Raw genomic sequence first — 12,638 nt, 5'->3', positions numbered from 1 at the left:
ATAGGACTGCAGGTGACATCTACTACATTATCTGTACTCAGGGAGTTATCACTGTGTTATCTGTGGTGTTACATAGGACTGCAGGTGACATCTACTACATTATCTGTACTCAGAGAGGTATCACTGTGTTATCTGTGGTGTTACATAGGACTGCAGGTGACGTCTACTACATTATCTGTACTCAGAGAGTTATCACTGTGTTATCTGTGGTGTTACATAGGACTGCAGGTGACATCTACTACATTATCTGTACTCAGAGAGTGATCACTGTGTTATCTGTGGTGTTACATAGGACTGCAGGTGACATCTACTACATTATCTGTACCCAGGGAGTTATCATTGTGTTATCTGTGGTGTTACATAGGACTGCAGGTGACATCTACTACATTATCTGTACTCAGAGAGTTATCACTGTTATCTGTGGTGTTACATAGGACTGCAGGTGAGATCGACTACATTATCTGTACTCAGAGAGTTATCACTGTGTTATCTGTGGTGTTACATAGGACTGCAGGTGACATCTACTACATTATCTGTACTCAGAGAGTTATCATTGTGTTATCTGTGGTGTTACATAGGACTGCAGGTGACATCTACTACATTATCTGTACCCAGGGAGTTATCATTGTGTTATCTGTGGTGTTACATAGGACTGCAGGTGACATCTACTACATTATCTGTACTCAGGGAGTTATCACTGTGTTATCTGTGGTGTTACATAGGACTGCAGGTGACGTCTACTACATTATCTGTACTCAGAGAGTTATCACTGTGTTATCTGTGATGTTACATAGGACTGCAGGTGATATCTTCTACATTATCTGTACTCAGGGAGTTATCACTGTGCTATCTGTGGTGTTACATAGGACTGCAGGTGACATCTACTACATTATCTGTACTCAGAGAGATATCACTGTGTTATCTGTGGTGTTACATAGGACTGCAGGTGACATCTACTACATTATCTGTACTCAGAGAGTTATCACTGTTATCTGTGGTGTTACATAGGACTGCAGGTGACATCTACTACATTATCTGTACTCAGAGAGTTATCACTGTTATCTGTGGTGTTACATAGGACTGCAGGTGACATCGACTACATTATCTGTACTCAGAGAGTTATCACTGTGTTATCTGTGGTGTTACATAGGACTGCAGGTGACATCTACTACATTATCTGTACTCAGGGAGTTATCACTGTGTTATCTGTGGTGTTACATAGGACTGCAGGTGACATCTACTACATTATCTGTACTCAGAGAGTTATCACTGTATTATCTGTGGTGTTACATAGGACTGCAGGTGACATCTACTACATTATCTGTACTCAGAGAGTTATCACTGTGTTATCTGTGGTGTTACATAGGACTGCAGGTGACATCTACTACATTATCTATATTCAGAGAGTTATCACTGTGTTATCTGTGGTGTTACATAGGACTGCAGGTGACATCTACTACATTATCTGTACTCAGAGAGTTATCAATGTGTTATCTGTGGTGTTACATAGGACTGCAGGTGACATCTACTACATTATCTGTACTGAGAGAGTTATCAATGTGTTATCTGTGGTGTTACATAGGACTGCAGGTGACATCTACTACATTATCTGTACTGAGAGAGTTATCAATGTGTTATCTGTGGTGTTACATAGGACTGCAGGTGACATCTACTACATTATCTGTACTCAGGGAGTTATCACTGTGTTATCTGTGGTGTTACATAGGACTGCAGGTGACATGTAGTACATTATCTGTACTCATGGAGTTATCACTGTGTTATCTGTGGTGTTACATAGGACTGCAGGTGACATCTACTACATTCTCTGTACTCAGGGAGTTATCACTGTTATCTGTGGTGTTACATAGGACTGAAGGTGACATCTACTACATTATCTGTACTCAGGGAGTTATCACTGTGTTATCTGTGGTGTTACATAGGACTGCAGGTGACATCTACTACATTATCTGTACTCATGGAGTTATCACTGTGTTATCTGTGGTGTTACATAGGACTGCAGGTGACATTTACTACATTATCTGTACTCAGAGAGTTATCACTGTGTTATCTGTGGTGTTACATAGGACTGCAGGTGACATCTACTACATTATCTGTACTCAGAGAGTTATCACTGTGTTATCTGTGGTGTTACATAGGACTGCAGGTGACATCTACTACATTATCTGTACTCAGGGAGTTATCACTGTGTTATCTGTGGTGTTACATAGGACTGCAGGTGACATTTACTACATTATCTGTACTCAGAGAGTTATCACTGTGTTATCTGTGGTGTTACATAGGACTGCGGGTGACATCTACTACATTATCTGTACTCAGAGAGTTATCACTGTGTTATCTGTGGTGTTACATAGGACTGCAGGTGACATCTACTACATTATCTGTACTCAGAGAGTTATCACTGTGTTATCTGTGGTGTTACATAGGACTGCAGGTGACATCTACTACATTATCTGTACAGAGAGTTATCACTGTTATCTGTGGTGTTACATAGGACTGCAGGTGACATCTACTACATTATCTGTACTCAGGGAGTTATCACTGTGTTATCTGTGGTGTTACATAGGACTGCAGGTGACATCTACTACATTATCTGTACAGAGAGTTATCACTGTTATCTGTGGTGTTACATAGGACTGCAGGTGACATCTCCTACATTATCTGTACTCAGAGAGTTATCACTGTGTTATCTGTGGTGTTACATAGGACTGCAGGTGACATCTACTACATTATCTGTACTTAAAGAGTTATCACTGTATTATCTGTGGTGTTACATAGGACTGCAGGTGACATCTACTACATTATCTGTACTCGGAGAGTTATCACTGTGTTATCTGTGGTGTTACATAGGACTGCAGGTGACATCTACTACATTCTCTGTACTCAGAGAGTTATCACTGTTATCTGTGGTGTTACATAGGACTGAAGGTGACATCTACTACATTATCTGTACTCAGGGAGTTATCACTGTGTTATCTGTGGTGTTACATAGGACTGCAGGTGACATCTACTACATTATCTGTACTCAGGGAGTTATCACTGTGTTATCTGTGGTGTTACATAGGACTGCAGGTGACATTTACTACATTATCTGTACTCAGAGAGTTATCACTGTGTTATCTGTGGTGTTACATAGGACTGCAGGTGACATCTACTACATTATCTGTACTCAGAGAGTTATCACTGTGTTATCTGTGGTGTTACATAGGACTGCAGGTGACATCTACTACATTATCTGTACTCAGGGAGTTATCACTGTGTTATCTGTGGTGTTACATAGGACTGCAGGTGACATTTACTACATTATCTGTACTCAGAGAGTTATCACTGTGTTATCTGTGGTGTTACATAGGACTGCGGGTGACATCTACTACATTATCTGTACTCAGAGAGGTATCACTGTTATCTGTGGTGTTACATAGGACTGCAGGTGACATCGACTACATTATCTGTACTCAGAGAGTTATCACTGTGTTATCTGTGGTGTTACATAGGACTGCAGGTGACATCTACTACATTATCTGTACTCAGGGAGTTATCACTGTGTTATCTGTGGTGTTACATAGGACTGCAGGTGACATCTACTACATTATCTGTACAGAGAGTTATCACTGTTATCTGTGGTGTTACATAGGACTGCAGGTGACATCTCCTACATTATCTGTACTCAGAGAGTTATCACTGTGTTATCTGTGGTGTTACATAGGACTGCAGGTGACATCTACTACATTATCTGTACAGAGAGTTATCACTGTTATCTGTGGTGTTACATAGGACTGCAGGTGACATCTCCTACATTATCTGTACTCAGAGAGTTATCACTGTATTATCTGTGGTGTTACATAGGACTGCTGGTGACATCTATTACATTATCTGTACTCAGAGAGATATCACTGTGTTATCTGTGGTGTTACATAGGACTGCAGGTGACATCTACTACATTATCTGTACTCGGAGAGTTATCACTGTGTTATCTGTGGTGTTACATAGGACTGCAGGTGACATCTACTACATTATCTGTACTGAGAGAGTTATCACTGTGTTATCTGTGGTGTTACATAGGACTGCGGGTGACATCTACTACATTATCTGTACTCAGAGAGATATCACTGTGTTATCTGTGGTGTTACATAGGACTGCAGGTGACATCTACTACATTATCTGTACTCAGGGAGTTATCACTGTGCTATATGTGGTGTTACATAGGACTGCAGGTGACATCTACTACATTATCTGTACTCAGGGAGTTATCACTGTGTTATATGTGGTGTTACATAGGACTGCAGGTGACATCTACTACATTATCTGTACTCAGCGTTATCACTGTGTTATCTGTGGTGTTACATAGGACTGCAGGTGACATCTACTACATTATCTGTACTCAGAGAGATATCACTGTGTTATCTGTGGTGTTACATAGGACTGCAGGTGACATCTACTACATTATCTGTACTCAGAGAGTTATCACTGTGTTATCTGTGGTGTTACATAGGACTGCAGGTGACATCTACTACATTATCTGTACTCAGGGAGTTATCACTGTGCTATATGTGGTGTTACATAGGACTGCAGGTGACATCTACTACATTATCTGTACTCAGCGTTATCACTGTGTTATCTGTGGTGTTACATAGGACTGCAGGTGACATCTACTACATTATCTGTACTCAGACAGTTATAACTGTGTTATCTGTGGTGTTACATAGGACTGCAGGTGACATCTACTACATTATCTGTACTCAGGGAGTTATCACTGTGTTATCTGTGGTGTTACATAGGACTGCAGGTGACATCTCCTACATTATCTGTACTCAGAGAGTTATCACTGTGTTATCTGTGGTGTTACATAGGACTGCAGGTGACATCTACTACATTATCTGTACTCAGGGAGTTATCACTGTGTTATCTGTGGTGTTACATAGGACTGCAGGTGACATCTCCTACATTATCTGTACTGAGAGAGTTATCACTGTGTTATCTGTGGTGTTACATAGGACTGCAGGTGACATCTCCTACATTATCTGTACTGAGAGAGTTATCACTGTGTTATCTGTGGTGTTACATAGGACTGCAGGTGACATCTACTACATTATCTGTACTCAGAGAGTTATCACTGTGTTATCTGTGGTGTTACATAGGACTGCAGGTGACATCTACTACATTATCTGTACTCAGGGAGTTATCATTGTGTTATCTGTGGTGTTACATAGGACTGCAGGTGACATCTCCTACATTATCTGTACTGAGAGAGTTATCACTGTGTTATCTGTGGTGTTACATAGGACTGCAGGTGACATCTACTACATTATCTGTACTCAGGGAGTTATCACTGTGTTATCTGTGGTGTTACATAGGACTGCAGGTGACATCTACTACATTATCTGTACTCAGGGAGTTATCACTGTGTTATCTGTGGAGTTACATAGGACTGCAGGTGACATCTACTACATTATCTGTACAGAGAGTTATCACTGTGTTATCTGTGGTGTTACATAGGACTGCAGGTGACATCTACTACATTATCTGTACTCAGAGAGTTATCACTGTGTTATCTGCGGTGTTACATAGGACTGCAGGTGACATCTACTACATTATCTGTACTCAGAGAGTTATCACCGTGTTATCTGTGGTGTTACATAGGACTGCAGGTGACATCTACTACATTATCTGTACTCAGGGAGGTATCACTGTGTTATCTGTGGTGTTACATAGGACTGCAGGTGACATCTACTACATTATCTGTACTCAGAGAGTTATCACCGTGTTATCTGTGGTGTTACATAGGACTGCAGGTGACATCTACTACATCATCTGTACTGAGAGTGTTATCACTGTGTTATCTGTGGTGTTACATAGGACTGCAGGTGACATCTACTACATTATCTGTACTCAGGGAGTTATCATTGTGATATCTGTGGTGTTACATAGGACTGCAGGTGACATCTACTACATTATCTGTACTCAGAGAGATATCACTGTGTTATCTGTGGTGTTACATAGGACTGCAGGTGACATCTACTACATCATCTGTACTGAGAGTGTTATCACTGTGTTATCTGTGGTGTTACATAGGACTGCAGGTGACATCTACTACATTATCTGTACTCAGGGAGTTATCATTGTGATATCTGTGGTGTTACATAGGACTGCAGGTGGCATCTACTACATTATCTGTACTCAGAGAGTTATCACTGTGCTATATGTGGTGTTACATGGGACTGCAGGTGACATCTACTACATTATCTGTACTCAGGGAGTTATCATTGTGATATCTGTGGTGTTACATAGGACTGCAGGTGATATCTACTACATTATCTGTACTCAGAGTTATCACTGTGTTATCTGTGGTGTTACATAGGACTGCAGGTGACATCTACTACATTATCTGTACTCAGAGATTTATCACTGTGTTATCTGTGGTGTTACATAGGACTGCAGGTGACATCTACTACATTATCTGTACTCAGAGAGTTATCACCGTGTTATCTGTGGTGTTACATAGGACTGCAGGTGACATCTACTACATTATCTGTACTCAGAGAGATATCACTGTGTTATCTGTGGTGTTACATAGGACTGCAGGTGACATGTACTACATTATCTGTACTCAGAGAGATATCACTGTGTTATCTGTGGTGTTACATGGGACTGCAGGTGACATCTACTACATTATCTGTACTCAGAGAGTTATCACTGTGTTATCTGTGGTGTTACATAGGACTGCAGGTGACATCTACTACATTATCTGTACTCAGAGAGTTATCACTGTGTTATCTGTGGTGTTACATAGGACTGCAGATGACATCTACTACATTATCTGTACTCAGGGAGTTATCATTGTGTTATCTGTGGTGTTACATAGGACTGCAGGTGACATCTCCTACATTATCTGTACTCAGGGAGTTATCACTGTGTTATCTGTGGTGTTACATAGGACTGCAGGTGACATCTACTACATTATCTGTACAGAGAGTTATCACTGTGTTATCTGTGGTGTTACATAGGACTGCAGGTGACATCTACTACATTATCTGTACTCAGGGAGTTATCACTGTGTTATCTGTGGTGTTACATAGGACTGCAGGTGACATCTACTACATTATCTGTACAGAGAGTTATCACTGTGTTATCTGCGGTGTTACATAGGACTGCAGGTGACATCTACTACATTATCTGTACTCAGAGAGATATCACTGTGTTATCTGTGGTGTTACATAGGACTGCAGGTGACATCTACTACATTATCTGTACTGAGAGAGATATCACTGTGTTATCTGTGGTGTTACATAGGACTGCAGGTGACATCTACTACATCATCTGTACTGAGAGTGTTATCACTGTGTTATCTGTGGTGTTACATAGGACTGCAGGTGACATCTACTACATTATCTGTACTCAGGGAGTTATCATTGTGATATCTGTGGTGTTACATAGGACTGCAGGTGACATCTCCTACATTATCTGTACTGAGAGAGTTATCACTGTGTTATCTGTGGTGTTACATAGGACTGCAGGTGACATCTACTACATTATCTGTACTCAGGGAGTTATCACTGTGCTATATGTGGTGTTACATAGGACTGCAGGTGACATCTACTACATTATCTGTACTGAGAGAGTTATCACTCTGTTATCTGTGGTGTTACATAGGACTGCAGGTGACATCTACTACATTATCTGTACTCAGGGAGTTATCACTGTGCTATATGTGGTGTTACATGGGACTGCAGGTGACATCTACTACATTATCTGTACTTAAAGAGTTATCACTCTGTTATCTGTGGTGTTACATAGGACTGCAGGTGACATCTACTACATTATCTGTACTCAGAGAGTTATCACTCTGTTATCTGTGGTGTTACATAGGACTGCAGGTGACATCTACTACATTATCTGTACTCAGAGAGTTATCACTGTGTTATCTGTGGTGTTACATAGGACTGCAGGTGACACCTACTACATTATCTGTACTCAGAGAGTTATCACTCTGTTATCTGTGGTGTTACATAGGACTGCAGGTGACATCTACTACATTATCTGTACTCAGAGAGTTATCACTGTGTTATCTGTGGGGTTACATAGGACTGCAGGTGACATCTACTACATTATCTGTACTCAGAGAGATATCACTGTGTTATCTATGGTGTTACATAGGACTGCAGGTGACATCTACTACATTATCTGTACTCAGGGAGTTATCACTGTGCTATATGTGGTGTTACATGGGACTGCAGGTGACATCTACTACATTATCTGTGCTCAGAGAGTTATCACTGTGTTATCTGTGGTGTTACATAGGACTGCAGGTGACATCTACTACATTATCTGTGCTCAGAGAGGTATCACTGTGTTATCTGTGGTGTTACATAGGACTGCAGGTGACATCTACTACATTATCTGTACTCAGAGAGATATCACTGTGTTATCTGCGGTGTTACATAGGACTGCAGGTGACATCTACTACATTATCTGTACTCAGAGAGTTATTACTGTGTTATCTGTGGTGTTACATAGGACTGCAGGTGACATCTACTACATTATCTGTGCTCAGAGAGGTATCACTGTGTTATCTGTGGTGTTACATAGGACTGCAGGTGACATCTACTACATTATCTGTACTCAGGGAGTTATCACTGTGCTATATGTGGTGTTACATGGGACTGCAGGTGACATCTACTACATTATCTGTACTCAGGGAGTTATCACTGTGTTATCTGTGGTGTTACATAGGACTGCAGGTGACATCTACTACATTATCTGTACTCAGAGAGTTATTACTGTGTTATCTGTGGTGTTACATAGGACTGCAGGTGACATCTACTACATTATCTGTGCTCAGAGAGGTATCACTGTGTTATCTGTGGTGTTACATAGGACTGCAGGTGACATCTACTACATTATCTGTACTCAGGGAGTTATCACTGTGCTATATGTGGTGTTACATGGGACTGCAGGTGACATCTACTACATTATCTGTACTCAGGGAGTTATCACTGTGTTATCTGTGGTGTTACATAGGACTGCAGGTGACATCTACTACATTATCTGTACTCAGAGAGTTATCACTGTGTTATCTGTGGTGTTACATAGGACTGCAGGTGATATCTACTACATTATCTGTACTCAGAGAGTTATCACTGTGTTATCTGTGGTGTTACATAGGACTGCAGGTGACATCTACTACATTATCTGTACTCAGAGAGTTATTACTGTGTTATCTGTGGTGTTACATAGGACTGCAAATAAATGTCTTAAAGTTATTATTCAGTCAGTTTTTGGAATGCAGAAATAAATGCTCACTTGGCTCTGCTACATCGGGTGTAATTACATGTGACACACTCAGCTCTGCTACATTGGTGTAATTACATGTGACACACTCAGCTCTGCTACATTGGTGTAATTACATGTGACACACTCAGCTCTGCTACATTGGTGTAATTACATGTGACACACTCAGCTCTGCTACATTGGTGTAATTACATGTGACACACTCAGCTCTGCTACATTGGTGTAATTACATGTGACACATTCAGCTCTGCTACATTGGTGTAATTACATGGGACACACTCAGCTCTGCTACATTGGTGTAATTACATGTGACACATTCAGCTCTGCTACATTGGTGTAATTACATGGGACACACTCAGCTCTGCTACATTGGTGTAATTACATGTGACACACTCAGCTCTGCTACATTGGTGTAATTACATGGGACACACTCAGCTCTGCTACATTGGTGTAATTACATGTGACACACTCAGCTCTGCTACATCAGGTGTAATTACATGTAGGAAAACTAAGGGAAAAGGATGCACCACCTATATAATAAATTAGGGTGCGACATAATGTACCAATAGCAAGTAATCACTAAGGAGAAGAAGGGACAGCACATATACAAATGCGCACACCTTCAATCCACAAATAGTATAAAATGCTAATTTTATTAGATCTCACTTTAAAAACATTAAAAACTTATATATTTACTAATATCCAGAAAGACACAACAAATATAAATCATGAGTGAAAAAAAATCCATGATCAAAGCAGCGGAATATAATGTTCAGCGAAATAGCAATGTGCACTGTGATAACCAATGAGTGGCCGTAATTCAAATATAGAAATATAACATAAACCCACGTCCAACTCTATATACATATAGGGAGAATGCGGGGGAGTTTCGTTGGAGGGTCTCTCCCAAAAAAAATAAATAATAGGGTGGCAGCTAGGATATGGTGTGCAAAAGCAACCCCCTCACAAATCAATATCCTATACAACCTGTGATAAAGCATCAACAGCTAGGAGGTAAGCAGACCACCTATAGGAAGCAGACCACCGATACCGGCAGCTATCGAGGGAAAACTCAACTCATTCTATTTACTTCTTTTTTTGCTGTAAATTTATCCAAAATAAAAAATGTAAAATATATTTCATACATGAAAAATGTGTCCAGAGCCGAGGAATGTGAGAAGGATACGACGCGTCATCAGCACTTCCTGCCTGTGAAAGCTTCTACAGTGCGAGATATATATATATATATATATATATATATATATATATATATATATACCACAGCCCCCGGACTGATGTAACGGAACCGAGGACGTGTCCACAGACCAATGACAGTAAATGACAATCGAGACGGAATCATCTTCACATTCTTGTTTTTCAATTGTTACATTTTACATTTTGAAATGTAAAAAAATGTTTTTCTTATCGTCAATATTGACGTTTTTAAACCATTTAATTCCGGCTGTTGATAGTTTTGAAGGCATTTAAGCCTTTTCTGCCCCATCTATCTCTCTCTCGCGCCTCATTCTCCCGCAGACGCCGTCACACAATGACGACTGTTTGCAGCGAAGATTCGTAAAGCATCGAATGGTAAAAAAAAAAAAAAAAAAAAAAGAAGAAACAAAACCGGGAATGAAAAGTGAATGAAATGGAGCGTTCCCACGTAATGATCTGCGTCGTCTCTCTGGCTGCTCGGCCGCTCCTCGTTCCGCTCATTAGTCATTTACACGAATCTTAACGAACGGAACGATATTGCTACTCGGCAATCGCTTATTGGCAATCGCTCTACGTAAATGAGGCCTTAACTGAGCAGCCAAGTCACTGTACTGCGAGCAAGAGGGTAATGCAATTATCTGCTCATTGTTCCCCCCTTGATGTAATGATAGGAGCACAACTAATGACTTTACACTGCGGCACGCACCCAGACACCGCACCAGGGCGGATCGCGCTCGCTGCATCCACTTAAGTCAAAAGTAACAAGACAGAACAGAAAAGCAGATCGTTCTATGCTCGCCTTTATATTTTCTTACATTTATTTTTTATTCTCTTAGACATCGTATTATTTTCTAAAATGTATTATTCCTTTTTTTTTTCTAAATTTCTTCTTGAAATAAATTCATTTCCTATTTTTTTTCTCTAACATTTTATTTTATTTTCTACATTTTCTTTCTGAAATAAATTTCTTTCCTATTTTTTTTTTTTTCTATGTTATTTAGAAGAAGCAATAAAACAATCTTGACTAATGCACATAAGACAAGGATATGTACATGCAGAACACTGGGATACAATGTAGCAGTGGGCAGAATGTTGCAGCAGTAATGGCAGCAGTAATGCCAGCTGTAATGGCAGCAGTAATGCCAGCTGTAATGCCAAAATGCCAACAGTAAGGGCAGCAATAATGCCAGCAGTAATGCCAGCTGTAATGCCAACAGTAAGGGCAGCAATAATGCCAGCAGTAATGCCAGCTGTAATGGCAGCAGTAATGCCAGCAGTAATGCCAGCTGTAATGGCAGCAGTAATGCCAGCTGTAATGCCAACAGTAAGGGCAGCAGTAATGTCCGCTGTAATGGTAGCAGTAATGCCAGCTGTAATGGCAGCAGTAATGCCAGAAGTAATGCCAACAGTAAGGGCAGCAGTAATGCCAGCTGTAATGGTAGCAGTAATGCCAGAAGTAATGCCAGCAGTAAGGACACCAGTAATGCCAGCAGTAATGGCAGCAGTAATGTCAGTAGTAAGGGCAGCAGTAATGCCAGCTGTAATGGCATCAGTAAGGGCAGCTGTAAGGGCAGCAGTAATGCCAGCTGTAATGACAGCAGTAATGCCAACAGTAAGGGCAGCAGTAATGAGTAATGCCAGCTGTAATGGCAGCAGTAATGCCAACAGTAAGGGCCGCAGTAATGGCAGCAGTCAGCAGGTAGTCTCTGGGAGCTGCACTTACCTTATAGCAGCAGCACTTGGCTTATGCAGAGAATCAATAGGATTGTGGCAATTTTTCAAAGCAGTCCCTGACAATGCAAACAATCCTGCATTTTATAGAATGAAAACTTGACTGGGTCCCCACCCACAGTGAGCTGTCCCTAATGAATATTCAGAGCTATTTAAAAAAAAAAAAAAAAGATGGGGGGGGGGACTTCTTCCAGAAATGCCCCCTCCCCCTATGAAGAGGTTGCAGTCAGAGTACAAGGGGCTTTTTTCTGCTTCTTTTCTTGCTCCTTTTTCTTATCACTTTTGCTTTTTTTTGCAGGAGTCCAGTGTAACTTCTCAGATATCCCCCTCCCTCCCCAGGTTCACTACATGCAGGGGCACTGGGATTGGGGCGAGCAGAGCAATGT

General features: G+C 40.8%; 1 protein-coding gene across 1 annotated transcript in view; it reads right to left on the bottom strand.

Moving 5' to 3' along the window:
• The window catches only part of CYP26B1 (cytochrome P450 family 26 subfamily B member 1), a 215,725-nt gene extending 203,350 nt beyond the window's left edge, over positions 1-12,375 (bottom strand). The window contains exon 1 of the mRNA XM_073649516.1: positions 12,245-12,375. The gene's annotated coding sequence lies outside the window, so the exon portion shown is untranslated. The remainder of the gene's footprint in view (positions 1-12,244) is intronic.
• Positions 12,376-12,638: the final 263 nt, after the last annotated feature.

The sequence above is a fragment of the Phyllobates terribilis genome, unplaced genomic scaffold (assembly GCF_046119375.1).
Source record: "Phyllobates terribilis strain yellow unplaced genomic scaffold, ASM4611937v1 Scaffold_1__5_contigs__length_1240528914, whole genome shotgun sequence".
In the NCBI taxonomy this organism is placed as follows: domain Eukaryota; kingdom Metazoa; phylum Chordata; class Amphibia; order Anura; family Dendrobatidae; genus Phyllobates; species Phyllobates terribilis.
Note: the sequence above shows the minus strand (reverse complement) of the source record. Positions and strands in the feature narration are given on the sequence as shown.